The sequence below is a fragment of the Megalobrama amblycephala genome, linkage group LG4, assembly GCF_018812025.1.
Source record: "Megalobrama amblycephala isolate DHTTF-2021 linkage group LG4, ASM1881202v1, whole genome shotgun sequence".
NCBI lineage: Eukaryota > Metazoa > Chordata > Actinopteri > Cypriniformes > Xenocyprididae > Megalobrama > Megalobrama amblycephala.
This window is the reverse complement of record NC_063047.1, coordinates 23,642,399-23,654,933: the sequence shown is the minus strand read 5'-3', so window position 1 is coordinate 23,654,933 and position 12,535 is coordinate 23,642,399. Positions and strand designations below refer to the sequence as shown.

Genomic DNA, 12,535 nt, shown 5'->3' with positions numbered 1-12,535 from the left:
AATATTGGCCAATACGGGCATTTTGACAATTTTATGTGTATTTGGCCATATAAGCTGCGGGAGAAGAACTGAATTCTGGATTGCACGCTGTTTTAGTAGCAGCTTTCTGCGCACGCGAGTACCACATTGAGTTTTTTTCATGGTTTATTGTGCTTAATAACTCTTTTTAACATTAAATGTGTCACACAAATGTAACAGTCATGTGTCCAATCTATGTCCAGTCTAATTTCTGCAATCAACCATCTCTGCTATTGACCTAAAACTTTGACTTTTCATAACTTTTTGAAGTATTATCATTCAGTCATTGCAAGCAGTTGCAATAAGCATATTGCAATATGTACATTTGTGGTATTTCAATAATTTCGTGTGCAGCCCTAATCTGAAACAATCATTGTTTTAAATGCAAAATTACTATCCTGTGTCACATAATAATAAGGCCTCAGGACCAGCATGATCCACAGGGTAGGCAAGCACATATGGATGGGTTAAGTCCAATTAAAAATGGTCATACTTTTTGCGTTCATCAGCAAAGGTAATTGACAACATTTTGGTAATTAAAAGGAAATTCAGCCATGTAATCTCTCCCAGAAAATCATCCGACTATGACTTTTGGAAACTGAGAATGAGAAATATACACTTTAATAACTGTATTTTATGTTGTCACTTCAGGACATAAAGTTTTTACAGTGAAGAAGACAAATTTGAACTTTATAACATATAATCTGAAAGGTAAGAGAGTTACAAAATACAAACTTACCACTGTGAAAATTTCTGCTCAAGTCGTGCTGGCAAAATTGGTTCTGGTCTATCTGCTTTACTGTATCAAACAGATACAATAATACTGACATTTTTAGAGTAATCAGAAATAGAGGAGCTGCAATAATGTACAGTATGTGAAAAATAATGTGTTTTAACATAAAAGCATGTTATCCTATTCTTTTACACCCAATAAACAAAATAATAAACTTTTAAAATATGGTCATATGACCCCTTTAAGAAATTTGGCATACCTATTAATAGGAAGTTACATGGAGGAAACTGGTTAGATCTTCTTGGATTTACTTGCACTACCACATAAAATGCTAATTAGTGTAAATATCACTTTTGGATTTTGTTGTTAATCTACAATGTTCTGAATGACACAATAGACTATTTACAGCTAAACTGTGCATGTAAAATTCTGAGATTAGGTTGGTTTTTCAAAATCTGGCAAAAGCAAAGACAATAATCCACACCAATCCTCATCCAAGTGAGAAAGATCCCTATTTAATAAAATGTTGTATTTATTACATGTATAGCATATGCAAATATTATTTATACCATACATACTAAGCATATTTCAAACAGTTTTACATCAATAAATCTGAACTGTATTATATGTTTTTACAGTCATATTCAAATATGAGGCTTTTGAATTTAGTTTTTTGTCTCATGGCAAAACTTAGTGTAGTTTGACATTGTTGAAATATTTTTTAAACTTCACATATTGTCAGGTCAGCATCTTTTACTCAGGAGAAAAATCTGAGAAGCAAAAGTTTTTCATTCAAGTAAAGGTTTCCATTTGCTCTTTATTTATATGCAATGCAATTAACATATGCATACGCATGTATGTATGTATGTATGTGTGTATATATATACTAAAACATTTTCATCAAAAGTAGGACAGAGCTGTTATTACACCATTTTGTTACTCTGATAAAATGTAGTGCCACCCTGTAGCGTTTCACATGTGTAAATCAACCCAAGTATGCTGGAATTTTGATCTCCATATAGGTTTAGAAGTAGAAGGGTTCTTGCTAAACAGTTTATGCTTGGTTTCCTGTTCTGAAGAGGAAAAAAGCGGGAGAAGGCAAAGTTGGAAAAGTTTTCAGTTTCCTCTGTAGCCCTGCACATTAGATGGAAAGGGGAAAAAAACGAGCAAAGAAATGAGGGAGGGAGAGAGAGTGAGCAGAGGGAAGTGGAGATTGTGTGTGTGTGTGTGTGTGTGTGTGTGTGTGTGTGTGTGTGTGTGTGTGTGTGTGTGTGTGTGTGTGTGTGAGGCATTTTGTGGCATCTGCTTTTGTCCAGTTCTCTCACTAGATGCTGCTAGCTTTCCCCTTTTGCTCTGCTTGCCGAGCTGAATTCTTTTAATCCGTATCCATATGGTGGACAGTCAGACACGCTGTTCTGGTATACTAAAATGTCTGCATTTTAACTCATTCCACCCAAAGTTCTTACCTTTTAGAATATTTTGCGTATTCGTCTTCCGTATTGCATTGTGAAGTGAGTTGGGAAAAATAGAAGTTAAACCTCTATAATTCTCAATCCATTTTAGTCATTCTAGAGCTGTGTGTTTTGACAACCAACCTTTACATCAGAGAAGAAGAGAAGCTCAGGAGTAAATGTATTTTTAACGGATAGACTATGAAGTGTCTGTATAGCACTCCCCTAATGGTCTCGGAGAGCATTACCTGGTGCTGTGAAATATTGGCATAAGAGAGATGGAGGGAGAGATTGTGTAGGGCAATCTGTGTCAGTAGTCTTTCTCTCCACCTTTTGGTGTAAAGGGGGAACGGTGCTGGAAAATGAGTGACTAGAATAATGAGCTTTGTACCCACCCACACGCATTTCTCTCTCTCAGTGGCAAAAAGAAAAAAAATTCCATATGCATATCTTAATTTTAGGTTGTTTAGCTCAACATATTGATTTATATGTATGTTTATCTAAACAACCTTAAGATAACATGCATTTACTTCTACAAGAAAAACTGTTTAAGATATTAAGAATTTTTTTTTTTTTTTTTTACAGAATATATCCCATAAATGACCCCATTTTTTTATGCCTCGTTTTCTTTTCTTGTTTTAAGCAAGAAAGGTGTTAAGCTTCTCAAGTAAGTATATCTTATGGTTTGATATTTTTTGTACAAAAGATTAGTTTAAGATTAGTTGTACAAGTTTCTTCCTCATTTCTCAGTCACTTCACAGAAACGTTCCCACTTTTTATTCTGAGAATTTGTCTTTCAATATGAACATGTTCCGCTCATTTCTACCAGTCAGCACTGAAAAGGAAGCACATCATTGCTGTTTAAAGGCATTATAGCTAAAAAACATGTGACAGAGGACGTACGGTAAATGCTTACACCAGCAAATGACATGGCAGTTGAATGAGATTCGTTGTTTCATGTCAGTACCTTTTAGTCATAAAGCACTTCTGATATCAGTGAAATATAGTTGGGTCTTGTTAATGTATGGTCCCATTGTGAAGATTCACAAATATAAAGTTAGAGAATATTATTGCGAAGTTTATGCCTATGTACAAAAACGTTTACTGACACAACAGAATAAAAACCATTAAAAAATTGGGATTGTTAAGATTTAAAAAAAAAAAATATATATATATATATATATGTTTTTTATATATGTTTTTATATATATATATATATATATATATATATATATGTTTTTTGTTTTGTTTTTGTTTTAAAAAAAATGTTCACCAAGGCTGCATTTATTTGATTAAAAATACAGAAAAACGGTAACATTGTGACATATTATTACAATTTAAAATAACCGATTTCCATGTTAATACATTTTGAAATGTAATTTATTCCTGTGTTGCATAGCAAAACTAAATTTTTAGCATCATTCCTCCAGTCTTCAGTGTCACATGATTCTTCAGAAATCATTCTAATATGACCAGTGGTTCCCAACCTTCGTGCCATACTGCCAACAGTACAAATTTTGGATATCTCCCTTATATACCACACCAGTTTCAAGTTTTGGAGTCTCTACTAAAGAGCTGATGAGTTGAACCAAGTGTGTTTGACTAGGGAGACATATAAAATGTGATGTGTTGAGGGAATCACTGCTATGGCCTATCTGGTCTATCTTTATTACTGTTCCATTTAATGAAACTTTATTGCAGTGACTGCTGTTCTAAACCAGGACAAAAGAACTAGTGTACAACATTACTGCTAAAAATGGTTTCATAGAGTTCATATGGTTTCAACAGAAGTGGTCAGGCAATTCTATGAGTGAAGGAAAACAGGGGAGTTATTCCATCCTATGTTAATCTGGTAGATTGAGTAAATCTCACAGCCATCTGGACCTCCGAGTACAGTCACAATAGTCTCTCTCTCACGCTCTTTCTCTTTCTCTCTCTCTCTGTGATGTAATATTCTCAGATAAGCTGAGCTCACATCACTTCCTCTTTTGCAGCTGTTCTCATAAGAGTAATTCTCTAATACTAATGACGAGATTATAATGTTCACTGCTTCTGATCTTCCAGTTGAGGGCCCATGGTTTGACATTTTGTGATGATCATGTCTTCATTATGACCCTGCTATGTGCAATATGACTAATTCAGTTCAACTGGCACAGGATCCGTTTGCAATAAATAACTTGAAAATAAGGACCAATTCAAATCTAACTGCTAAATCCATCTCCGAAGTTAACTGTGATGATGCTAGGAATCATCAGGGGTAAGTCACTGTAAGATTTCAGTGTGGAACTGGGGCAAAATGAAACATCAGGCTAGCACAATGTCAAAAGTATATATCTGCAAACAGAGTTCAATAAAATATCAGCAAATTCAACTTTTTTTGTCCTTAGCCAAGACTTTTAAATCAATAGACTGATTACATTATTTTAAATGATTTCAGGCAGTTTTTCCACCATGTTCTGTTACATTCAAATGTAACTGTTAAATGTTACAGAGTTGTAGCTATCATAAATATTGGGGTTGAATGTGTCAGGGTTAAAGTTCAGTGCCAATATGTCGATAACAACCCAAACTAGCAAATAAATAAATAAATAAAATAATAATATCACTATGGTTTTTTAAATAAATAAATAATAAATATTAAGCTTGATAAAATCAGTGCATCTATAACATGTAAAAAGCATTTTAGAAAAAAATATGTAATTTTAATATTTTGTATTTCGATAAAAGATAAATGTATATGCATTTTTTGTTAAATTTTGTATAATCTATCAAAATGTAATGTGATTAATGGAGATATAATGAGGAAATTTGTTGATATTCAGATGAAAAATTATCATTTGAATATTGTTATTAAGTTCAGTATTGTTCTTATAAATTATATCAGTGGTGAGTCATGGGGAGAGATGTGGCACAATTCTCTGAGATTAAGCAACTGTGTATGGTCTCATTTAGTGTGTATTTTTGTGTTCAACAATGTGATCCTAAATGTACTCTCATTTATAAATGCCATAGAATGGAATTCAACCTATGTTATTTCCATTTGTATATAAATAAAATGTCAAATTTAATTTAATTTATTAAATGTATAACAGTACTTCCAATATCATTAGTGTTACTGTAAAGAAAGTGGAATCCTTCAAAATGGCAGCAATAATAATGGTAAAATATTCTGATTAATTGACCTACTTAAGTAAGAGCCCATCAAACAGTGAAGGTTATGTCTGTCAGGATCATAGTGAGAAGTGGAGACTTAATAATTTATGATTTGGGATGTGCCTTTTCTCTTCTCTGTTTGGGGGGGTCCAAGTAAATATCTGAGTTATCAATGTTTCATGAGCTCTCTATTGCTCCACTTCAGCTTCTATGAGGAGAAGACTTACTACAAGCTCCATCTACTACAAAGCCTAAAAAAACAACTGAAACTTGACACTTTTTTTTTGCTATTTTTTCCCTCTTCCAATTTTATGATACTTCTTCATTTGGGTTTCTTTTTTCTTTTTTTGCTTTATTTTCTGCCTTCCTTTGTGGTATATATTCTCGTTCGTGACATCCCGCTCGCAAAAGTAAATGGTAAAGTACAAAATAGCTTCAGTTAGTCCTTATCACTGCAGCATATAAGCAGCTCCATTCCACTGCTTAACAGAATGATGACACACTCTGGCTGATGGGAATAAGGCTGTGCAGCAATGATGAGGTCATTCTCACATGCTTTCTCAGTGATGATGAGCAAACATGTGATCATCACACTGCTAGCTGAGCTCATACAACAGGTTCTTTGGCCAGGGTCAGGAACAGTGTCAGATCTTTTCCTTTCTAGTATTCACTATATACATTTGAAGTATGAGAAGTAGTTTACAAATCTGTACAAATTCACTTAAAGGGATAGTTCATTCAAAAGTGAAAAAAATAAATAAAATTCTTTCATTATTTACTCACCCTCATGTCAATCCAAACCTTCATGACTTTTTATTTTTATTTTGTGAAACTTAAAAGGAGATATTTTGAGAAACATTCAGATGTCTTTTTGTTTCCATAGAGTCAAAGTCAATGGTCGCAAAAAATTATGGGTTACCAACATTCTTCATTCTTTTGTGTTATGCAGAAGAAAGAAAGTCATACAGGTTTGGAACAACATGAGGGTGAATAAATGATGACAATTTTCACTTTTTTGGTGAATTATCCCTTTTAATATACATTGATGCATTATAGACAGAATAATATTTGATCATGCCACATGATCTCTTTTAGATTCATAACTCAGAGAATTTCTGTGACAGAAATATTCGACTACGATATAAAAAATTGTAATTGATGAAGTTTCTTAGACTGCTTTAGCCATAGACCTACTTAGTCTTTAGTTTCCTGTGCAAAACAGTTAGATGCTCTTTTCAAAAGCTAAATTGCCAAATTGTGAGTTTAAATGACCTACATTTTAATCATTGAAATGACTTGAAAGGCCCTTTTACTTAAAAAAAAAAAAAAAAGAAAGAAAAGAAAAGATAAAACTGCAGGAATAATTCTTACCCAGAATACCTGTGACAGTCTTGCCTTTCTCACCTCTCATGTGTTTCCATCCCTGCAGGAAACCCACATTTCTTCCTCACTCAGTGTTAGGCTCTTGGCTATTTAGCTGGCCTTTTGTGAACAGTTTAAGCTGTGCACGTCAATACATTGTGTCTTAGTTAACACATATTTACCCAAGCTGTAGCATTGTTTCAGCCTGGCACAACAAGCCTTAGATGGCATGTCTATGGACCGCCCACAGTCTGTTTACTGACCATCTGATACATATTGCACACAGAGATAGCAAGAGCTGGCTCAAATCAACAGTTCCAATATGATTGGCTGGCTTTATGTGTCACTCATATAGTCTCCTCCTGTCTAAGTGGGTGGTTCTTTGCCAGAATAAGCTGTACTGAGTACCAGAATTACATTTACATTTTATATATTATAAGGTCAATCTACATCTAAGCAGGTGAACAGTGCAAAGGCAATTTGACAAGATGTACCTTAATTTATCAAAAGCGAGGGGATTTTTAAAAAAGAAAATCAGTATTTTGATCACTGACTACTTTCTCTGATCCTGCAATTACTAGTACTGCTCACCACTCACCATCCTCTTTCACATTGGAGGAACAAACAAGTGTTTAATCATAGAGAGTCCAACACAGAAGCCAAATAAAAAAGAAAACACTATAATTTCACACAAAGTGGAGCTGTGTGGGAGCACAGCTAGACAGTTCATTCTTGGGTGAGAAACTCAGCTGTCGCAAAGCACAGAAATGCGAAAGAGTAGTGGGAGTGGAATTCAGTGCATTGAGCAGTGAATGCAGGCCTACTCTGCCTCTGTTAAATTACTACACAGCACAGATTCACTTGGTCTGAGACCACATGCACACTGTAGCTAAATGCGGTTGTCACTCCTCTTGAGTGCTTGATCTGTAAATTGTGCATTCTGTACACAGAGTTTGGATATTAAATAAAGTGCATTCTGCAAACAAATCTAGGGCCCAATTTTAACGATCAAAGCGAAAGGTCTAAAGCACACGGCGCAAGTGCAATTAGGGTGTGTCCGATTCCACTTTTGCTAGTTTAGCGATGGGAAAAATGGTCGGCGTGTCCGGTACATTGTCTAAAAGGGTTGTCCCTATTCTCTTAATGAGTATTGGGTGTGTTTTGGGCATAACATGCAATAAACCAATCAGAGTCTCTCCCATACCCTTTAAAAGCCAGTTGCGCTTGAGCCATGGCAGATTTGCTATTTACATGGTGGAATTTGCAAGCAGAAAAACTGAACGTTTCTCTAGCGAGGAAACGGATCTGCTTGTGCGCGAGGTTAAAGCACTCGAGCAGACCATCTACAGGACAAGCCGGATTTTTATCAATGCTTACCAAAGCATTTTTATCTTTATTTACACAATAATAATATTTTACATTGTAATCCTTTTATTTTTAATATTTGGCATGTTTGTGTGCTGCTGCACATCTCTGTGTATGTAACAAGCAGAATGTACATATGCTGTGCACCCACCTATAGGCGTATATTACCCTATTAACAAAAAAAAAAAAAAATTGCACCATTGACTTTAGACCAGATTTCAGTTGGTCAGTGGCGCAGTCTATTTCAGTTGCCTCAAAATAGCAACAGGCCAACAATGCGCCTGAACACACCCCGTTTTCAGACCAGCACGCCCATGGGTGCACAAATGGGCGCAAATGCATTTGCTATTTAAACAACGTGGCGCAGGATGTGAAAATGATAACTGCGTCGGGTTGAAACTAGCAAAAGACACTTGCGTTGCGCCTGGCGCCTCATTATGCCGGGTGTATAATAGGGCCCCTAGTCTTGAATAATGTCATTAAACGTAATGTGTACAGAACCAAATTAAAGTAGGACACAGCACTTCTGGAATATCTAGCTTAACTTGTTCCTTTTTTTTTTTTTTGCATTCAAAAGAATGTTTTTGCTGCTTGTTTAATTTAATTTAAATCAATAAAATCAGCAAATGCTGTATACATTTTGAACATTTTGTCAACTTAATTCCATTACATTCAGTCCGCTTAAATTTCTAAAATGTAAGTTTATTTAATCCTTATTGTATTTTGACTGCATGAATCATTTTTGGTAACTGAAACTGGACAGTGGATTTCTAGTTCACAGCATACTTTGCTGGAGGGGTAAATTTTGAAATTAAGTGTTCTGTTTTTGAGTAAGGAGAAATACTTGTTAGTGTTTAATGTTCAGTTACATTGAAAATTTAGAACAGTTCCTGTAATTTTTTTAAGTTTTTGTGGTTATCATTGTGCTCAAGCTTGTGCTTAGGTTGAGGGTGACTACAGCATTTAAAGCTTTACTCATTGAGCAATTGCTGTTACTGATAGCACAGTCACTTCTTACTTGCTCATCTCATACATTACATCGAGTAAAAAAGCTATATTTAGCATGCTAGCATGTACCATTGCATTCCGTTTCTGTTTCCAGTTCCACTAAAAACTTTAATTATGAGTTATTTGTTTGAATGTACTTGTTCTAATTTTGTTTTGCAAACTTAAATTAAGGCTGGAATACACTACACAACTTTTGCCCAGATTTTTGCCTTGATTTTCAGTCTGGAGAAGTTGACTTTATTTGCCAAAGTCAGCCTGTCTGCAGATTTTGGGTAGTCGGAGCTGACCGATTTCACAGAAAATTGCATTGTGTATAATGGGAAAAGCTCTGGTATTTTTTAGGCTTCAGACTATGATATCATCCAGTCCATTTCGAGCCATTTCGATGTAAATTTTTAGAACAAATTTTCATTTGTCATGCATCTCCAAGTAACAAGGTGCATGTTTCTGCATGAGTTTATTTGGAAAGGCTTGAAAATCTTGTTGTGTGTGATCTTTAGTTGTTTTTGAAGCCCAATTTTTCTTTGTAACCATTTACAAAGTTGGCAATTCCAGTCTGTACTTGTGTGGAAAAGGTTTTTTTCTTCTATTTAAAGGGGCAGTTGTGGCCAAATGGTTAGATTGTCAGACCCGAAGGTTGTGGGTTCGATTCTCAATATCAGCAAGAAAACGTAGGTGAACGAACAGCGCTCTCTTCCACCCTCAGTACCCATGACTGAGGTGCCCTTGAGAAAGGCACCTAACACGCAATCCCTCCTTTGGGCACCCCAGCAAATGGCTGCCATTGCTCCGGCTGTGTGTGTACATGGTTTGCAGTGTGTGTTTGTTCAATACTCACTGCTCCTAATCTGTGTGCACTAACTTGGATGGTTTAGAGGACAAATTCAGAGTGGGTTACCACTTGGCCTTCACGTCACCTTGATTTCATTGAACAAAATGTTCAAGAATTGTTTTGTTAACTCAATTTAAGTAATTTTTTTTGAATGTACATAGCTTACAGTGTACTTAGTTGATGACTATTTATTTGCATAAGAATTTATTTTTTATGAATTACAAGGAATGAAGCAATTGCACAAATAAACTACAAATCAAGAGTTAAGAGCTAAAAGATCAGGAAGCTTAAGATCACAGCCACATGTATTTTTGCACAGAAAACAATGTATGTAGGTGTACAATCTCAAGTGGCAGCATTTCACATCCACAAGCTATACATCATCCTTGGCACATGCAGCTATTTCTCTTATTCTTTACTTATGTGAAAGGAATGAATATGGAAAAACATGTAGATTTTCGTGATATTCCTCTCATTTGGGTTCGAATACAATCCAGATCTGCATATAAGCATAATAATAATGGAGAATGCTGTGGGGTGCAGAGCAAACTAGAGGGGGGAGAGAAAGAGCGACGGGTTTGGGGAGGGGGAGGGGGGGGTAGAGGTAGAGAGAGAGAGGGAGGGAAGAAAGCAATGAGAGGATCTTGAAATTGTGCGCTAATAAAATTCGAGGTCATTTACATCTGAGATGGGATTGAGTGGCAGGCGTTACCATGGCGACATTCCCACGGGTCTTCAAGCGTTCTGCGCTCCCTGACAGCAGCGGAGAGAAAGAGAAGGAAGGGAAAGCGGGTGCATGTTATAAGGGGAAACAGTGAAAGCAGAGGGATCCTGTAAAACGGGACTGTGGGGCTCAGCCGAAGGAGAGACAGGAAGAAATAGCAGAGGACGCGACAGAGGAAAAGTGTGTGTGAGAGCGAGAGAGGCAGTGTCTTAGTGGCTGCATGGCAAAGCCTTAAATTTTTAATCAGCATGCACCAGGAGGCAGACACACCGAAGGAGTGACTTAATAATGCACAATTAAATTAGAAACTCGGCCCAGAATACAGTCAGATCCTTTCACCCTGTCTGTCTCACTCATTTGTACTCAAATACCTGCTCATTCTCGCCCTTAATCACTTCTTCCTTGCGGTATTCACTCATCTCATTGCTCAGCCACTCCTTCAGTTCAGCCTTTTTTGAGCCATTCATATAGTTTCCTCTGCTTACTGCTGGATTCTTTTCACAGGGCCTCACCCATTCTTGTAAAATAAGGCCAGAAACATACTTTACAGAAGTACCCAGATGGCTGATGTGGTCTTTTTGAACATACTTGGCATGTTGGTCTGGCGGTAGCAAACCTCAGTACTCAAGGGGGCGATAGAGTTCCCTTCAAATGTCAGTTTCATTTAACCAGATGTGTTGTATATAAGATAAGTTGTTTTAAACATATTACATTTATTGATGTTTACTTTGCTTAGCAAGATTTTCAAACTATTACTTTAATGGTAGTTGAAATAAAGAGAAAACTGATCGTAAAGTTGGACGGTTTTGCTAATCTCCACTGTAGCACCCCTTATGGCAATGCTGTGAATTGCACTCGGATACATTTTATAACAAAATTGTGCTTGCAGAGCTGGAAGTGTCTGCATTCATGAAGTTTAGTATGTTTAGTAAGTCTAGGTCACAAGTCAAAATGACATTAAAATATGCTGTTCTGTTAAAATTACCATTCAGGTCAGTGAGATTAGATTTATTTATTTTAGAAATTAATATTTTTATTTCGCAAGGATGCACTAAATTGATTAAAAGTCACAGTAAACACTTAAATTGTTAAAAAATTATTTTTTTAGATAATACCTGATCTTTTCTATTAATTCAAAAAATCTTGAAAAAAAAAATGTATAGCATATTAAGCAGCGCAACTATTTTCAACATTGATGATTATGATAAGGAATGTTTCTTCTTTCCAAATCAGCATATTAGAATGAAACAAGAAAAAAAAAAAAAAATCTTACTTACCCCGCACTTTTGAACATCGGGGTATATTTTGATGATTGCCCAATTAAAAGTATATTTATATTGATTAATTTATATCTGAATAAGAATGTGTTATATCTCTTTAGCTCCGATGTTATTCATATGACCAGGGTCTAAAATAAACTCATAACAAATGTACAATTGCCATTGTCCAGTAAAAATATTGAGTAATTGGCCAGTTGAGCAGCATTATTCTTTTTTTTTTTTTTTACATTATGATCCCTTTATGTTCGTGTTGTAACTCTATAATTCCATGCTTTACACAAAACAAAAACATTATGAACCAAAATCAGGTCTTTGTTATAGAAAGAATCACTATTGTATGGCGCAATGATCTGTGCTTGCCAGAAAACCCATTCCCATCACTAAAATACTGATGAGATGTGAATTGCCGGCCATGTTGCTAGCATACTGGTTAATTAAAGTAGAGGGTGTGGGTCGATGAGAAGCCTGGCTCTCAGGTGTTTCGGTGAATACAGCAGCAGCCCTGATTCCTCCACTGTCTAGGGGGCCTCAGTGGTGTGCGGAGCAGCTTCAGTCTCTCCCTTCAGTAACGGCTGTCCTCCACACACACAAATAGCCATCAGAGGACAA

General features: G+C 35.8%; 1 protein-coding gene across 3 annotated transcripts in view; it reads left to right on the top strand.

The window, feature by feature from the left end:
- ntmt1 (N-terminal Xaa-Pro-Lys N-methyltransferase 1) overlaps window positions 1-12,535 on the top strand; it is a 141,494-nt gene that overhangs the window by 38,191 nt on the left and 90,768 nt on the right. For 2 of the 3 annotated variants that reach the window (XM_048188418.1, XM_048188416.1), the window contains exon 1: window positions 4,232-4,459. The exons of the other annotated variant lie outside the window; for it this stretch is intronic. The gene's annotated coding sequence lies outside the window, so the exon portion shown is untranslated. Of the gene's footprint in view, window positions 1-4,231; window positions 4,460-12,535 lie in introns of those variants that run through there. 3 annotated transcript variants of the gene reach the window in all.